Here is an 18091-nt window from a genome sequence, read left to right as displayed (position 1 = left end):
ATATGTGAGGATGCCACCACCCTTCAGTAGAGAATCGATGGTCTTCTCAGTAAAAAAAAAAAGAACCTGACTCCTACCTCACACCAAACACAGAAATTTATTTGAGATGAATTACAGATGTTGCATATGACAGCTAAATTAATCAAGTTTTTAGAATAAAACGTGGAGAATATATTCACCTGAAATAGGTAAATACTTCTTAATTTCTCTCTCTCCTTTCTCTGTATCTCTTCCTTTGATACTGGATGCTTAAAAATGGGAGAACAATATTATCTGGGTTGACTAGTTATAAATATAATGGTAATCATTTCTATGAATTAGTTCCAAAATAGTATGTATTTTCATGTTCCACTATTCTAATTAATGCTTCTTCAAAATTTATGACTCTTCATTTGTCCTTTGTTTATGACGTTTTAGGAATGGGCTTGAGACAATAAATGATTCTTTATTAGGCTAAGGCACTTTTTTACAATGAAAAAGACCACAAGGTTTATAATTATTTCAATTTAATGTAAGGTGACACCACCTGGGGCTAGTGTGGGGTCTGTACTAAAATTTCATGAGTCTGTTTCTCTTTCCTTTGTTTACTTTTGTCCGTTAGGCTCCATATATAAGTGAGATCATATGGTATTTGTCTTTCTCTGACTGGCTTATTTCTCTTAGGGTAATACTCGCCAGGTCCATCCATGATGTCACAAGGGTAACATTTCCTTCTTTTTTATACCCAAGTAGTATTCGATTGTGTAAATGTAGCACAGCTTTTTTAAAAATCCACTCATCTACTTGTAGGCACTTGGGCTGCTTTCATATCTTGGCTATTGTAAACAATGCAACAGTGAACATAGGGGTGCATATATTCTTTAGAAGTAGTGGTTCAGGTTTCTTCAGCTATATTTCCAAAAATGGGTATATAACTAAAGAACAACTATAGATGCCCTTTCCAGGGTTAATAGAAATAAATATTATTTAAAGGGGAAAAAAGTCCAGGACAAGCTGAAGAAAAAAATATACTTCCAAGACCTAAGTTTAACTTTCCAGCAATGCCACTCCTAGGCATGTACTCAAAAGAATAAAAAGCAGGGATGCAAATAGATTATGTGTACACCCGTGTTCAGGGCAGCATTAGCCACAATAGCCACAAAGTAGAAGAGACCCAAGTGTCCCTCAACATATGAAGAGATAAACAAAATGTTGTATACACATATAATATACAAATATTATTCAGCCTTAAACAGAGGGAAATCTCAACCCATTCTACAACATAGGTAAAGGACATTATGCTAAGTTAGGTAAGCCAGTCACCAAAGGACAAATACATGATTTCATTTACACAAGGTACATGGAATAGTGAAATTCTAAGAGACAGAAAGCACAATGGTCATTGTCAGGTGGTGGGGGTGGGAGGAATAGGGAGTTAGCAGTCAATGGCTACAGAGTTTCAGTTTGCAAGATGAAAAATTTCTGGGGATGGATGGTGGTGATGGTTGTGCAACAGTGTGAAAATACTTGGTGCCACAAACTGTGTACTTAAAAATGGTTAAATGGTGAACTTTATGTTATACATATTTTACTACCATAAAATGTGCTTAGCTTAGTATCTTGCCATGTAAGAGATCCAACATTCTTCTTAATTAATGGAAAACAGTGATAAGAGAGAGCTTAGACCTACCACCTTTGAAAGGAAGGTTGATAATTTTTTAGAGTGTGCTTCCTACTTTCAATTTAGTTAGCTAGACCTAGAATTGTTTTCTGCATTTTTTTCCTCTAGATTTTAGGAATATTATCACCACCTTTGAAATTTGTTTCCGTAGATCATGGTAAGTCTTATTCTCTCATTTTATTAGTCAGGATCCCTCAGTAATATAATCAACTGTTCAATAAAGACCTGTCTCATTTGATAATGGTCCCTGAATCCCCCAGATTACGGCAGGGATTTTACTTTGTAATCATCTCCCGTGAGAAACTGCCCAAACAGCTGTGAAGGCAAGAGCGAGCTGCAAGGGACAGTGATGTTTTTAACAGCAGCGAGGAGCTGAAGCTGACCAAAATGAATCTTTTCTGCTTTTCACGGGTAAGTCTCTTCACATGCACCATTTATAGTCTCATTTTTATCTTATTGTGTCAACTAAAAGGATGAAAATTAGGATGTTCCCTAAACTTCCTATGAAGTAATATTAATATATTTACAGTCTAATAAGAAAGAAGGGCCACATCAGAAAGAGGAGAAAGGATGTTTTCATTAAAGTACATAAGCCAACACTATTCAAAGGCAAGTGATTTACAAAAATATAGAGAGACATATATATTCATATTTATCTACAACAATTACTTGTTTAACATTTTAATGCTGAATTTGTATAATATGTAAATATTATTTTTAAGCAAGCATTGTTTTCTCTTTAGTATAATAGTATGAGAAATATTTTTGCAAAAAATGTTGCATTTGGGTTGTTTGCTTTGCTTTGAGACATCCTAGAAATCAAAATTTGTTCTGTGTTATTTGAATAATGAATTTCATGCAGTGTTGACCTGGTGAAACTCCTTCGGAGGCAGCTTTCTGAGTCACACAGCACTGCAAACGCAAGGCACAATAGGTTAATCCAATCCTGCAGATGTGCTCATTCAAGGGTATGAGTGAGCACCTCTCAAGTCTTTTGATGTTATTACTTTTTTCACTTGTTATCTGTTTACTCTTTTTTATTTATGAAAGAAGAATTTGTATTGTTATTCTATTGTAGTTGTCCCAATTTTTCCCCCTTTGCTCTCTTCCACCCACCCCACCCCCTGCCCCCACGGTCCATCCCCACACTGATGTCCATGTCCATGGGTCGTCCATACATGTTCTTTGTCTAGGCCCTTCCCCTTCTTTCCACCACTATCCCCCTCTCTCCTCCCCTCTGGTCATTTTCAGACTGTTCTATGCCTCCTGAAGTAGATCAGTGGAAGTTAGCAGGTAGTCATAGATATGGGAATACTTTATAATTCTAACCCGCTTTTGTGAGCATCTGCCAAAGTTAAAAATGAATGTCAAAAATAATTTTATTCATTTCTATCTATGTTTATAGCAGGGCATTATGTCTATTCATTGGTTTTTCAAGATGTCATGGTGATCCCTGTCATTTGGGGAAATAAAATGGTTTAAGTTGACGTTTATTTTCTTTTCAAGTTGCAAATAAGATGAACATAAGTGCTAGAGATGGAGCTGACACAGGTTGTAATACCTAGGCAGGATGCATTTTGAGCCCAGACAAGGGACTTAATCTTCAAGCATCTTGAAAAACAAAATGCGATTGTGGTCATGGCAGGCAGAATCATCGAGTTTGGGTTGCCTATATGGTCCCAGTTTACAAAACAACTGCTGGTCCTCCACTTTGCTTTGGGCCATATAAATCTGACTGGAGAAATCCCATTTTAGGTGATTTAAGTGGTATTGTGCATTTTTTTCCAGTTGATCTAAAAGAGCTATATGTGGTTTTATATGAATATACTTCCCATGGAAATAAGCAGTGTAGCAGCACAGCTGACTGCATTCCAAATCCGCTCTGAGCAGTGCTATAATCAATGTGCTAATGTCTCTGTACCGCAGCATGGCTTGGCCTAGTGGGGCATGTGCTTGTAATCCTGCCACTGAAGACTTACAGCCACATAATGAGCAGGATTGTCTTTCTCTGTGATATAGAGAAAGGAACAAAAAATCAAAAAGAATTGCTGCAAAGCCATGCCTCATAGACTCAAATTGATTGTAACTCTCTTCTTTCTTTTAAAGTTACTCTTAAAAAGTTACTTTAAACATATTGGATTGGACTGAACCATCAAGAGCACTGAATTATTTTATTTGAGCATTCCAAAGTTTACATGTTTAGCTAAGTTAATTGCTTTAATAAGAAAATATCTACAAAGTACTTGGAAAAAATTATGGCCATCTTAAGTGTTATTTATTTCTACTGCGGAGTAAATAAATAAAGTTATTTAGTGTATGGGCTCTAAACCAGGTTGTTATAACACCCCACTGTGCTGTTGTGAACAGTGAAAGGGGTGGGGTTACCTTTTCTTGGCTGGGAATTATTCATATTTCAAAGCATGTTTTATCTTTGCCTGTATAAATATAAAAATATGAAACACTGCATTTTCTAAAAGAAATTAAAAGCCACTGATTTAGTGGAAAGAAAGATTTCAGAATTATAAAGTGAAGGTATATATAAATATATTGAACTTTAAATCTCTAGGATGGTGATTTTATTTATTTATTTATTTATTTATTAATATTTTATTGATTATGCTATTACAGTTGTCCCATTCCCCCTTCACTCCCCTCCACCCTGCTCACCCCTCCCACCCACATCCCCCCACTTTAGTTCATGTCCATGTGTCATAAGTTCCTTAGCTTCCACATCTCCCACACTACTCTTGCCCTCCCCCTGTCTATTTTCTCCCCACCATCTATGCTACTTATTCTCTGTACCTTCTCTCCCCTTCTTCTCCTCCCACTCCCCTGTTGCTAACCCTCCATGTGATCTCCATTTCTGTGGCTCCGTCCCTGATCTAGCTGTCTGCTTAGTTTGCTTTTGTTTTAGGTGTGACTGTTAATAACTGGGAGTTCGCTCTTCTTTCACTGTTCATATTTTTTATCTTCTTTTTCTTTGATAAGTCTCTTTAATATTTCATATAGTAAGGGCTTGGTGATAATGAACTCCTTGAACTTGACCTTATCTGAGAAGCACTTTATCTGCCCTTCCATTCTAAATGAAAGCTTTGCTGGATAGAGCAATCTTGGATGTAGGTCTTTGCCTTTCATGACTTGGAATACTTTTTCCAGCCCTTTCTTGCCTGTAAGGTCCGTTTTAAGAAATCCGCTGACAGTCTGATGGGAACTCCTTTGTAGGTGACCGTCCCCTTATCTCTTGCTGCTTCTAGAATTCTCTCCTTCATTTTCATCTTGGCTAATGTAATTATGATGTACCTTGGTGTGTTCCTCCTTGGGTCCACCTTCTTTGAGACTCTCTGAACTTCCTGGATTTCCTGGAAGTCTATTTTTTTGCCAGACTGGAGAAGTTCTCCTTTATTATTTGTTCAAGTAAGTTTTCCACTTGTTGCTTTTCCTCTTCCCTTTCTGGTACCCCTATAATTTGGAGGTTGGAACCTTTAAAGATGTCCTGGAGGATCTTAAGCCTCTCCTCATTTTTTTGAATTCTTGTTTCTTCATTCTTTTGTGTTTGGTTGTTTCTTTTTTCCTTCTGGTCCACTCCATTGATCTGAGTCCCAGTTTCCTTTCCATCATTATTGGTTCCCTGTGCATTTTCCTTTATTTCATTTAGTGTAGCCTTCAGTTTTTCATCTAATTTGCAACAAAAATCAACCAGTTCTGTAAGCATCCTGATCACCAGTGTTTTGAATTGTGCATCTGATAGGTTGCACATTGGTTGCACATTTTTGATAGGTTGCTTAAAAGCATTTCATAAAGATTACCACTAAGACATATATATTCATATGTCTTAGTGGTTGTAGATAAATATGAATATATATGTGCATCTAATAGGTTGCACATAGGTTGCACATTTTTGATAGGTTGCTTAAAAGCATTTCATAAAGATTACCACTAAGGAAAGCCAGTTGAAAGAGTTAAACATTCCTTATTTAAGTGTAGGGGGAAATTGTAACTCTTTTGTTTTTTAAGAGAAATATAAGACAAACTTAATGAACTACCCATTCTGAACCAAGAGTACTATAAATAATCCATTAAAGGTGACTGCTATTGTTTTGGATCTATAAAGTCAAAATGGAATCTCTCCAAAGGGGACAGGAATATCCTTTTATGTATGCCATTGGACTCCAGAATTTTCCTTAGAGTTTTACATTGTGACAAGGCTCTTACAAAGCTCATCCATTAGAAGCAAGATGATTTTCTTGTTGAGCTCATCATATAGTTATGAGTTTAAGGTTACCAACGAATTACCTCTGCACTATTTCTTCAGTAGTTTGAAATGCTGCCTCTATTTTTATTTGAACTCTCTATCCTATGCCACTGCTTTGTCTCTATCCCTTTCCGTATACCTATTCTTTGCACACTTATTAAAATGCTTATAATGCCAAGTATACATCTTCCTTTGAAGAATATCCATCCTTGTCCTTCAAAATTTGAACTTTTTGATTCTTTGCACTTCTATGTAAATTTAGGATCATCTCGTCAAGTTATATAAAAATCTTTGATGCAATCTTTGATAAGGAGAGAGCTGATTAGGCCCTGGCTGGGTAGTTGAGTTGTTTAGAGTATGGACTCAATACACCAAGGTTGTGAGTTTGATCCCCCTTCAAGGCACATACAAAAATCAACCAATAAATGAATAAATAATTGGAGCAATAAATTGATATTTTCCCCCACTCCTAGTCTCTTCCTTTCTCTCTTTCTAAAATAAATCAATTTAAAAAAGATAGATTTGATTTTTACATCTTCTTTATAGAAAATTGGCTTCATTATGGGGTTGAGATCCACAAATGTGCATAATTTTTATTTATTCTGATTTTTATGGTCTTTAATGATGTTTTATAATGTTCTATATAAAATTCTTCCACATATTTTGATGAATTTATTGGTAGGGGTCTAAGAATTTTAGTTGCTGTTGTGATTATTTTCTTAATTTGTTTGTCTAATTTATGGATACATTATTAATTTGGAATATTGATATTATAAGAACTTTTGCTGGATTTTAAAAATTTTGGTAGTTAATTTTTAAGATTTTATTTGCAGATAATCTGTAAGGTTTTCTTTTCTTTAGCAACCTCTCAACTTCTCTCTCTTTTCTATAAAATTGACGAGAAGGCTACAGTGGCAGGCATCCTAGTCTCGTGTCTAATGTTCATGCAATTACTTCTTGAGTTTTCAGGAGCTTTTGATAACTAAACCTGATAAGGTTAAGGAAGTCCTGTCTTTTTACAATGTATTAAGATCATGAATGAATAATAAATTTTTCAAATGCCTTAGAATATTTATTAAAACAATAAACTTCCTTTTAAATATTTTAATATGTATTTAAATATTGAAGCATTTATATATTCCTATATTAAATACTGACTGGCCACTATATATATATATATATATCTGAGGATATTTTTATTGCTTTTAGAAGAGAGGAAAGAAGAGAGAGGGAGAGAAAAAGAGAGAGAAACGTCATTGTGAGAGAGAAACATGGACTGGTTGCCTCCCTCTTGCATGCACCCCGACCAGGGATCATACCTGAAAGCTCAGTATATGCCCTGATCAGGATTCAAACCCACAACCTTTTGGTATGTGGGAAGACACTCTAATTAAGTGAGCCACATAGCAAGGGCTGGCTATGTTATATTTTTATATACACTATTAAATTTTATTTTGTTATCATTATTTAGGGTTTAAAACAAACTATGTTATAACTAAATTGGTTTATAGTTTTCTTTTTTTAATTTTATTTATTTATCTTTAGAGGGGAAGGGAAGGAGAGAAGAAGAGAAGTATCAATGTATGGTTGCCTCTCGTGAGTCCCCTGCTGGGAACTGGCCTGTAACCCAGGCATGTGCCCTGACTGGGAATCGAACCGTGATCGTGTGGTTCACAGGCCTGTGCTCAATCCACTGAGCTATACCAGCCAGGGCGGTTTATAGTTTTCTTCAATTGAAAAAAGAATTCTGTCATTTTAGTTTTTTAGAATTCCTATTAATCCTGTGTTCTAGAATCTCAATATACCCTCCCCACTTCTACCTGAATGTTTCATGTGTTTTCTATTTATCTTTCTATTCTATACTCTTGATGAGAACTCCCCAGCACTTTCTAATTCTTTTGAGAAGTCTAGAGTTCATCCCAGTTTTTNTGGCCTGCACCCCAGGCATGTGCCCTGACTGGGAATCGAACCGTGATCGTGTGGTTCGCAGGCCCGTGCTCAATCCACTGAGCTATACCAGCCAGGGCGGTTTATAGTTTTCTTCAATTGAAAAAAGAATTCTGTCATTTTAATTTTTTAGAATTCCTATTAATCCTGTGTTCTAGAATCTCAATATACCCTCCCCACTTCTACCTGAATGTTTCATGTGTTTTCTATTTATCTTTCTATTCTATACTCTTGATGAGAACTCCCCAGCACTTTCTAATTCTTTTGAGAAGTCTAGAGTTCATCCCAGTTTTTGATTATCTACCACAAATTTCTATAATTATTCATTTTCAAGAGTTTAAATTTTTGTTGTTATTTAATCATTCTTGTTTTATTTTTGCTTATTTTGTTTTCATCATACATTATATATATATATATTTTTAGTATGACTTCATTTATGGTTTATTATGTATTTTCCCCTCTATAAATTCAACATTCCATGATAATTATAAAGTATAACATTATCATTTTCTTTGGCTTTATTTATTTATTTATTTAACTTTTGTTCAAGTACAGTTTTCTTTCTTGTATTCCCAGCCCTGCACCCCCCCAGTGCTCCCCACCCCCCTCCCATCTCCGCCCCCCGTCTTAGTTATTGTCCATGTGTCTTTCATACTTATTCATGTGAGTCCACCCCCTTTTACTCTGTGCTTCTCTCCCCTCTACCCTCTGGACCCTGTCAGCACGTTCTGTATTTCACTGTCTTTGGTTACATTTTGCTTGCTTGTTTGTTTTGTTGTTTACATTCCTGTTAAAGGTGATATCATATGGTATTTGTCTTTCACTGCCTGGCTTATTTCGCTCAGCATAATGCTTTCCAGCTTCATCCATGACATCATACATTATTTTTAATTGGAATTAGTTTTTCATTTAGGTCTGTGAAGGTAATAAATATGCTTTTTAAAATTACTTCATCCATTTTATGATTTTAATTTTATCTAGAATAAAATGGTTTCATTTTCAGACTGTCCATGCTGATGGCTCTCCTTCTCATCATTTGATCCTTTCCTATATCTTGGCTACTGTTGAGTGCTAACTATTTTTCTCTTTCCTCTCCCATTTCCTGCTTCCTATATCTCTGACTTTCTCCCTTTTTCTCTTTCTCCTCTCTCTTGCCCTCTCTCTTCCTCTCCTTTCTGGTCTCTTCCCTTTCTCCACCCAGTTGTGAGGCAAGATCTCAAGTCTGTCTGTGGCTCCAATGTAGAATCAAGGCTTGCATTTCTGGTCCAGAGACCTCATCCCAAGATTGGTGTATGAATCATCCAATCACTGAACTGGCTGAGTTTGTTTCAGATCCCACTTTGCTGCTGCATTATTGAATTTTGCTTTTCTGGCCCAACAACTGTTGGAAGATGTCTTGTTTTGTTTTGTTTTGTTTTTTCAGCTTCCTTTTTATAGTGAGTGCTGCTGTAGCCCCTGGATGGAATTTGCTTTATGTGGAGGACATATGTCTAATGCATGTTATCTCACAAGGCCCAAAATCTGGTCAGTGCTACCTGTTTGAGAATGGGTGTTTAGTAGGTACAAATCATTACCTCTACTCATCAGTTTATGTTTTGTTGGGTTTTGAATGCCCTATATATTTATGTATTTTAGAACACACATATTTAGGTCTTATTTAGGTCTTTTAATTTTTCTAATAATTTGCCATGTGTTTGGAGCAGGGGTTACTTAAGAATTTCAAATTGTGGAGCATATTGGTCGAGAGTTCCAAAGGCTGATAGTACAAAAGAATTCAACCTTTATTTTGCTTGTATCTTAAAATACATTTTTAAAGATGAGACCATTTCAATGCAACACAGCAGTTTTTTCCTCATTGTTTCAAGCAAGAACACTTTTTTATAATCCAAGAGATGTTTATATTGATGACACCATTATCGGTATCAACAGTTACCATGCCTAGAAATTTTTGATATATTTAGTGCATACCTATCTCCCTTCAAACTGTTCTAGATGATGCATAACTAGAGCAATTCTGTCTCAAAAAGAAAAAAATATATAGCAAGTCAATTCAGTTAATACATCTGCTTCCCAAATACAAAGATTATGATATAGTTCACAATGGTTTTAAATGCAAACTCATACTTTTAAAAAATTCATTACTCCATAACAAAACAAATAAATAATATTATTTTTTAATATGAAAAAACATGAACCTTAATATTAATACCTTTATTGTACTTGTGAAATACCTTTGCTGTCTGAAAGCACATACTGTGCACATTTGGTCCTGACAATTGCTCTGTATGGTAAGAACTGCTGCCTTACAGCTGAGGAAGCTATAAAACAACAGATTGTGCTTCTCATTTAAGGACACAGTGCTAATTAAAGACATGCATATATCTAAGGTCTGACACCCAACGCAGTTTATTGGTACACAAATTAACCTTTATTTAGTATCTTGAACTTGATGTCTTCAACATGCTTCTTGAGAAATTACCTCATTTTGTGCATGGCTCTCCAACACTTACAATGTTGTTTGAATTTCTGGCTCTGTAAGAAGTGGTGAGAATGTCTTTTTTTACTTTCTTGTTTACTCTTCAAAACTGGCACACTGTAAACTCTTAATCTGTATGCCTAGGGTAATTCAAATGGGGTACCATAGAGAGGTGGGTTTGGTTAGATGACTTTTCAAGGAAAATTATTATTTTGTTATTTTTTGACTCACAAATCTCTTTATTGCAGGGTGGCTCTATGACCAGTTTATACGAGCCAGTCCCAGAGCAGCGTGCTAACCAAGAAAGCACCTCTCATAAAACTGGTTCTCTCATTTCATCTTTTGGGGAGAGTAAAAAAGCATACAACAGTCTTTTCATGGTGAGTGAGATGCTGAACTGAGTGGATTACATATTGTTATAAATTTAGAATCACTTAGTTAGTGATAGCTGTTAACACAGCGAAAATAGAGTGTTCCCACCCTGGCTGGTGTGGCTCAGTGGATTAAGTGCAGGCCTACAAACTAAAGGGCTGCTGGTTTTATTGCCAGGCAGGGCACAAGCCTGGGTTACAGTCCAGGTCTTCATTTGGGGGTATGTGAGAGGCAAGCAATCCTTGTTTCTCTCACGCATCAATGTTTCTCTCCCTCTTTTTCTTCCTCCCTTCCCCTCTCTCTAAAAATAAATAAATAAAATCTTTAAAAATTCATTGTTCTCAGGAAGTTCTTCATTTACTTTTAGTTTCTGATTTTCTCTTTGTTGTCTCTTTCATGATTTTGGCTTATTAATATGAACTACCATTTATAGTGTATGTATTTAGTGATTACATAAAGTAACTCAATCCTCAAAGCAACTTTATGACAAAGAAATAATTATAATATTTTCTTGAGAAAATTTCAAGAGAGAAAAGTAAAATGACATTCTAAAGGCTATAAAGAATTAAGTGTTAAAGCTGGCAATTAAATGTATATGTATGAGTAGTTTATCAGTAGTTTAGTGGTAAACCCGGTCTTTAGGGTGGGCCCAACTTGGGATTTGTAGCATTTGCCAATTGCTGTGGTGTAAATGCTCCTACTATGGTCAATTTAAAGTTACCAATGATTTAATAACTGGCTTTACAACACCTGAATGTTTAATTATTCACTACCTCTAGTGCTGACCACAGCACACCACTGGCTATCTTAAATTCTGTGCTAACCACATACTCAGCTGCTTATTCAATTTATGGACACACACCATCAACTTGCAAAACGTGAGTACTGCTAGAATGCAAGTGCAAATAGATTTTGTGAATCATCTTTATGATCCTAGAGGCATACAGTCCTCTGTGCTCTGCAAAATTGGACCTACCCCTGTTTAACAGTGCTGGCTGTTCTCTTAGTTAATTGTGTTATATTTAAATTAACTCCGTGCTAATAACTTATTTTGCTTCTACTGTGAAAAGGACAATACAAAACATCCTGTCATCTGCAAATAATGAACTTCCCTATATTTATAGATTTAGATGTCATTTCCTACCCTTGTAATCACACCTCCTCAATAACAAAAAATTAATATGAACTATCATTTACTCAGTGCTTCTTTATTATAAGGTACTATACTAGGTGATGCTATATATGGAATTATCTGTGTTGATCCTTACAAGAACTTTAAAGAGGTTTTAAAATGTTGAGAAAGGTTAAATAGTTTTCTGGTTTAAAAAAACAAATAAGATGACCCAGGATTAAAACCCACATATTCTTTTCCTCTAGAGAAAGGGTTACAGTAATGTACCTTCGAGTTTTACACATACCTCTGACACTTACCTATTTTATTCTTTGGGGACATTAAACACTTCTTTATACATAGCTTACAGAATGTTTCCATTTCTCAGAAACTTCGATAAACTAAAAAGCAATGTAATGTTAGAAGCCAGTTCAATCGGAAGTCTCAGGAAATAAAACTAGTGAGAAAAGTTTTTAGTACAGTGGAAACTCTTTCCTCAACCCAGTACCCTTTTCAATACCAGTAAGATGTGGATGTAAACAGAAATACTTAAGAGGAAGCAACAGTCCATTGTCCACACTAATGTGAGAGAGGGCACCATTTACACGGCAGCTGTCAATACGCACTGGAAATGTTTGTGAGCGTTGTTAGTCTATAATTAAAAAGAAAAATTGGATAAGCTGAGGAGCCTGAAGATATTTCGTTAAATGTGTGAGTTTAATAATTATACGTGAAACATAAACAAGTTCATGGCCAATCAATTTGCTAGGATTTTAATAAAACTTCATTTACCTGGCAAGAGTAGATAAGAATAATAAAAACATGATTTAAATTGCTACAACTCTCTCTCCATATAGGTAAAAAGATAGTTTTATATACATATATATATTCCCTCTACATATCTCATGTACATAGATGTCTCAGTATTTAATTTAAAAATATATGTATACATACAAACATAAATGCATATTTATATATCTACTTTAACCATAGATTTCACTATTTAAAATTTGAATTATATCAATCCTTTTAAATTATCATTGATACTTATTTTATTCTTAATGAAAATAAAAATGATTCTATAGTTTGATTTTTAAAAAGTCTATCTTTTAATAATAAAATTTAGCAATTTAGGACTTTCCTGACTTCTTCTCTAAGCTTCTGAAGGATGTTTTTCCCCCCCAGGTGTTCTCATTCTTTTTTTCCTAATTAAAAAAAAAACATTTTGGACCAGATTTTGCAGTATCCAAAAAAGTTTATACTTTTTAGATTCCTATTGTAGAAATACTACAAAGACACCCCTAGAGTTAATGAAATTATGCTTTAAGGTCTTATTCCTCCACCCAAAGGTATCTGTTACCTGCCCCTAGAGGGGAGGTGCTCCCGAACTCAAACTCTTTGGAACCAATACGGCAGCCTATCTGATAGTTACATGGGAGATTATAGTGTATACTGAAAATAATGTTATTTGCCACATGAACTGAAAAGAAACATTAAAAGGAGAAAAGAATCCTAGGCTTCTTGGCTTCCCTTACAGATATTTTATTCATGCATATTTATTAGGAATTTTACTGTATGAAAAACACTATTATAAGTAAGGAGGGGAGTTACATAGATGAGCACAAGGTGATCACATATAGACCAACTGCACAATTAAGGGTTGAAGAGATACTGAAAGAAAAGTTTACTGTAGAATTTTATTTTATTTTATTTTTTAAAATATATTTTATTGATTATGCCACTACAGTTGTCCCATTCCCCTCTTCACTCCCCTCCACCTTGCACACCCCTCACCTACCATTCCCCCCTTTTCATTCATGTCCATGTGTCACAAGTTCTTTAGATTCTGTATTTCCCATAGTATTCTTGCCCTACCCCCTGTCTATTTTCTACCTACTGTCTATGCTACTTATTCTCTGTACCTTCTCCCCCCTTCTCCTCCTCTCACTCCCCTGTTGCTAACCCTCCATGTGATCTCCATTCCTATGTTTCCGATACTGAGCTAGCTGTCCTCTTAGTTTGCTTTTGTTTTAGGGGTGGTTGTTAATAACTGTGAGTTTGCTGTCCTTTCACTGTTCATATTTTTTATCTTCTTTATCTTAGATAGGTCCCTTTAACATTTCATATAATAAGGGCTTGGTGATGTTGAACTCCTTGAATTCGACCTTATCTGAAAAGCATTTTATCTGCCATTCCATTCTAAATGAAAGCTTTGCTGGATAGAGTCATCTAAGATGTAGGTCTTTGGATTTCATGCCTTGGAATACTTCTTTCCAGCCCCTTCTTGCCTGTAAGGTCTCTTTTAAGAAATCAGCTGACAGTCTGATGGGAACTCCCCCATAGTTGACTGTCCCCTTATCTCTTGCTGCTTCTAGGATTCTCTCCTTCATTTTAATCTTGGCTAATGTAATTATGATGTGCCTTTGTGTGTTCCTCCTTGGGTCCAACTTCTTTGGGACTCTCTGAGCTTCCTGGATTTCCTGGAAGTCTATTTTCCTTGCCAGACTAGGGAAATTCTCCCTTATTATTTGTCCAAATAAGTTTTCCATTCATGGCTGTTCCTCTTCCCCTTCTGGTATCCCTGTAATTTGGATGTTGGGGCGTTTAAAGATGTCCTGGAGGTTCCTAAGCCTTTCCTCATTTTTTTGAATTCTTGTTTCTTCATTCTTTTGTGTTTGGTTGTTTCTTTCTTCCTTCTGGTCCACTCCCTTGATTTGAGTTCCAGTTTCCTTTCCATCACTATTGGTTTCCTGTGCATTTCCCTTCATTTCAATCAGTTTAGCTTCCATATGTTCCTCTAATTTGTGGCTAAAATGAACCAATTCTGTGAGCATCCTGATCACCAGTATTTTGAACTGTGCATCTGAACGGTTGGCTATTTCTTGATCACTTAGAATTATAGACTCTGGGGTTTTGAGCTGTTCTTGAGTCATAATGTTTGGTCTGTTCTCACCTGTTATGTATGAGGGGCATAGCCTTAGGTGTTCGCCAGGGCCGGGTGACCCAGTCGCTGGGTTGTGACGCTGTACGTAGGGGCGGGGTGAGAGAGGGAAAAAAATGGTGCTTTGCTCCGCTCTCTCTCAGATTTCTGTCCCCTCTGTGGCTTCCCACAAGCAAATTGGGCCCCTCTGGTGCTGGTTCTCAGGTGTGTGGGCCCATGTACTCTCCAGGACCCTGTGGGTCTCTCCAGTGAACTTTCTGTGAGCCTGGGAGCCTCTCCCAGCCCCTCGACCCAGAGAAAGTCTTTCCAGTTGGTGCTTTCAGGCTCTAATTCCTGTTGCTGAGGCCCTAGCCTGAATGGTCTGTCTCACTGTTTGCTCCTTTGCTTGGTTTATCTGCACGTGAATGTGTGACCGAAGTCAGCCAGCTGCCCTGCGCCCTCACTTGGTCCACCCGTCGCCACCCGATGCCTGGGATCTGTCAACTGCCACCGCCTATGTTCCTGGGTTGGTAAGAAATGATTTTTCCTGCCCCATTCCACTGCACCACTGACTCCACCCCTCTTACCTGTCTGGCTGAGTGGTTTGTTGTTGTTGGACTTCTGTACAGTTCAATTTTCACTATTTTGGCTGCATTTTCGTTTCTAAAACTTCGCTGTCTTTAAATTTAGTTGTGGGATGGGGTACAGTGTTTCCACCTATGCCTCCATCTTGGCCAGAAGTCTACTGTAGAATTTTAAATAAGAAACATCAGAAATACCCAGCTTGCATTTTAATTGCGGTTTCAGAAAAGCTTGGTAATAGGGAACTGGCTCAAAGAGAAATCAATTTAAAATATGAAGCCATTACATTTTGTTAAGAGGAGTAATGAGTGATTCACTTTAGTATACAGCAAAGCCAGAGAATTGTGGAGGGCTACTGCCAAACAAGCAAACAAGCAAACAAACAAAAACAGTGGGCAAAAGTTTTATAGAGTGAATAATCACACAAGTAAATAAATACACTGAAAGAAAATGTTCTAATATACTGGCCTAACTGAGGATTGATTACTTTGCCCCTTATTACATTAGTGAAATGTAGCCTGTTACTCCTTGATTCTGTCTCTATTTCAGGACCTCTTTATAATGTCCAAAGCTAATAAAAGGTCTTGATTTTGAACTAGAGTGAGAACATAAAATGTTTGTACTTCTGCCAGTTTTGAGTTAACTGGATCATTCCTGAATTATCTGGTTTGCCATTTATGTTGATTGAAGCAAGAAAATAATTGTCAATCTTGCACTTCATTTTGTATATCATAAATTAAATTGGTAAGAACTCTGAACCTTTTCAAAGATAAGCTTAAATGTGAGTAAGAGCAATGTCCCTATTACTTATGTGTTGTACATATTATTCATAATGTTGCGCAGATATTCATTTGATAAACATTTGTAGACTAAATCAGTGGATCAGTGAACGTTCATTAATCAAGGTAAAGAAAGTCTCAGCAATGGAGAATGTCTGATGCAGCGTCTAAAAGCATGAGCTGTGGAGTTGAACTTTAGGTGTGAATTTTCACTCTAGCCTGCCATTTTCTAGCTGTGGGACCTGGGAAAATTCCCTAGAACTCAGTGCCCTCCTCTGCAGAAAGGGGAGTACAGTCCTCTGTGCAGGTTCAGCCATTCCATTGCAGAGAAGAGAATCTGCTCTTGCTACCTTAGGCAGGAAAGAGTCAGTACAGGAGTCAGAGGACCAAGAGAAGGGCTGATGCATCACACTCAAGCTGGGGTTTCAACCTGCAGCCTGAGTTGGCCCGTATTTTTATGGCCACGAGGTAAGAACAACCTTTATACTTAAAAATGTTTTTTAAAACAAACACACAAAAAAAGATATTATAGCACAGAAACTGTATGTGGCCGGCCCACAGAGCCTAAAATATTCCCATCTGGCTTTCCACAGAAAATGTTTGCTGAGCCCTGCCTTAATCAAAATGCAGATGGCAATAAGGGTAAAATGTATGCCATATTTCAGAAGACTTAGTATTAAAAAAGAATATAGAACGGATTATTAAAATTTTTATATTGATTACTTGTTTAAATGGGAATATTTGGGAACAGTAAGTTAAATGGAATTTCGGTCCTCTCTTCAACACGGCTGCTAGATTGTGGCCTTCAAATGTCACGTGAATGCCTCTGTTCAGCCAGACCTAAATTATGTCTGCTACCCAGGCCTCAGGGGACCGGAGCATGTGTTTTTAGCCTTTTGGCCTGATAGGGGAAGGCAGATATTAAGTGTTAATCTGCTATGTCTGCCGCCCTTCCCTCCCAGAGCCTGTTCATCCTTATTATAGTGACATCACTACTCTAAATGAATAAATAGGTAAATAAATAGGTAAATAAATAAGAGTGGCCCTTCTCATCTCTGGATCTTCTCTATAGCAATTAGAGAGGATGGTTGGCTTTCTGAAGGTGGTTTCTCTTTGTGTCTATAAAAATAATTTGTATTAAACCTACCTACCTCAAGCATACAAAGTGCTGGCATTTAAAGTGAATTAGCTGTAACAACTCTTCTGCAATATTTAGGTCTTATAAAGTGGTGATAAATTAAAACTTGATTACTTTTTCAGTTACGATGGAGAAGAATGACCAAAAAAGGCACAAGAATAATATTATGTAAGAAAATAAATCACACAAAAAAGGGTGCTATAGAGACACTTTGCTGTAACCTCTGACAGTCATTCTCAATGGTGATTGGACTTCAGAATCCACTGAAGATACAGATTTTAAGACCCCAGTGTGGACCTACTACTACATTAGTAAGAAGGAACAAAGGTATCCCTGTTCAGTAGAAATATGATGCAATTCATCAATGTAATTTATTTATTTTAAAGATTTTAAAAATTTATTTTATAGGTTTTACTATTTATTCATTCTTACAAGAAGGGGAATGGAGGGAGATAGAGAAGGAGAGAAACATTGATTGTTTTCCTTCTCTTTTGCACACGCTCTGACTGGGACAGGGCCTGACACCCAGGCATGTGCCCTGACTGGGAATTTAACAAGCAGCCTTTTGCTTTGTGGACTGATGCCCAACTGAGTTACACCAGTCAGGGCCACAGATGTAATTTAAAATTTTCTAGTAGTCACAAAGAACTTTTTCAAAAAGAGAAACAGATGAGATTATTTTAAACAATATTTTGGATTTAAGCCAATTCACCTAAAATATTATTGTAACAAGTAATACAATTAATGAGATATTATATATATATAAATATATTTTATTGATTATGCTATTACACTAGTCCCATTTCCTCCTTTTATTCTCCTCTGCCCTGCACAAAAGCACCCACCCACATACC

General features: G+C 36.4%; 1 long non-coding RNA gene across 2 annotated transcripts in view; it reads left to right on the top strand.

Moving 5' to 3' along the window:
• Positions 1-1912: 1912 nt before the first annotated feature.
• LOC118995878 (uncharacterized) overlaps positions 1913-18091 on the top strand; it is a 77476-nt gene continuing 61297 nt past the window's right edge. Inside the window, exons 1-3 of one of the 2 annotated variants that reach the window (XR_005068369.1) lie at positions 1913-2071; positions 9283-9383; positions 10584-10715. This is a non-coding gene — a long non-coding RNA (uncharacterized LOC118995878). The remainder of the gene's footprint in view (positions 2072-9282; positions 9384-10583; positions 10716-18091) is intronic. The other variant, XR_005068370.1, reaches the window with a different exon arrangement.

Source organism: Sturnira hondurensis, unplaced genomic scaffold, assembly GCF_014824575.4.
Source record: "Sturnira hondurensis isolate 20B ecotype Veracruz unplaced genomic scaffold, ASM1482457v3 Scaffold0010428, whole genome shotgun sequence".
Taxonomy (NCBI): Eukaryota; Metazoa; Chordata; class Mammalia; order Chiroptera; family Phyllostomidae; genus Sturnira; species Sturnira hondurensis.
The sequence above is the reverse complement of the archived record's forward strand: the minus strand, read 5'-3'. Positions and strand labels throughout refer to the sequence as shown.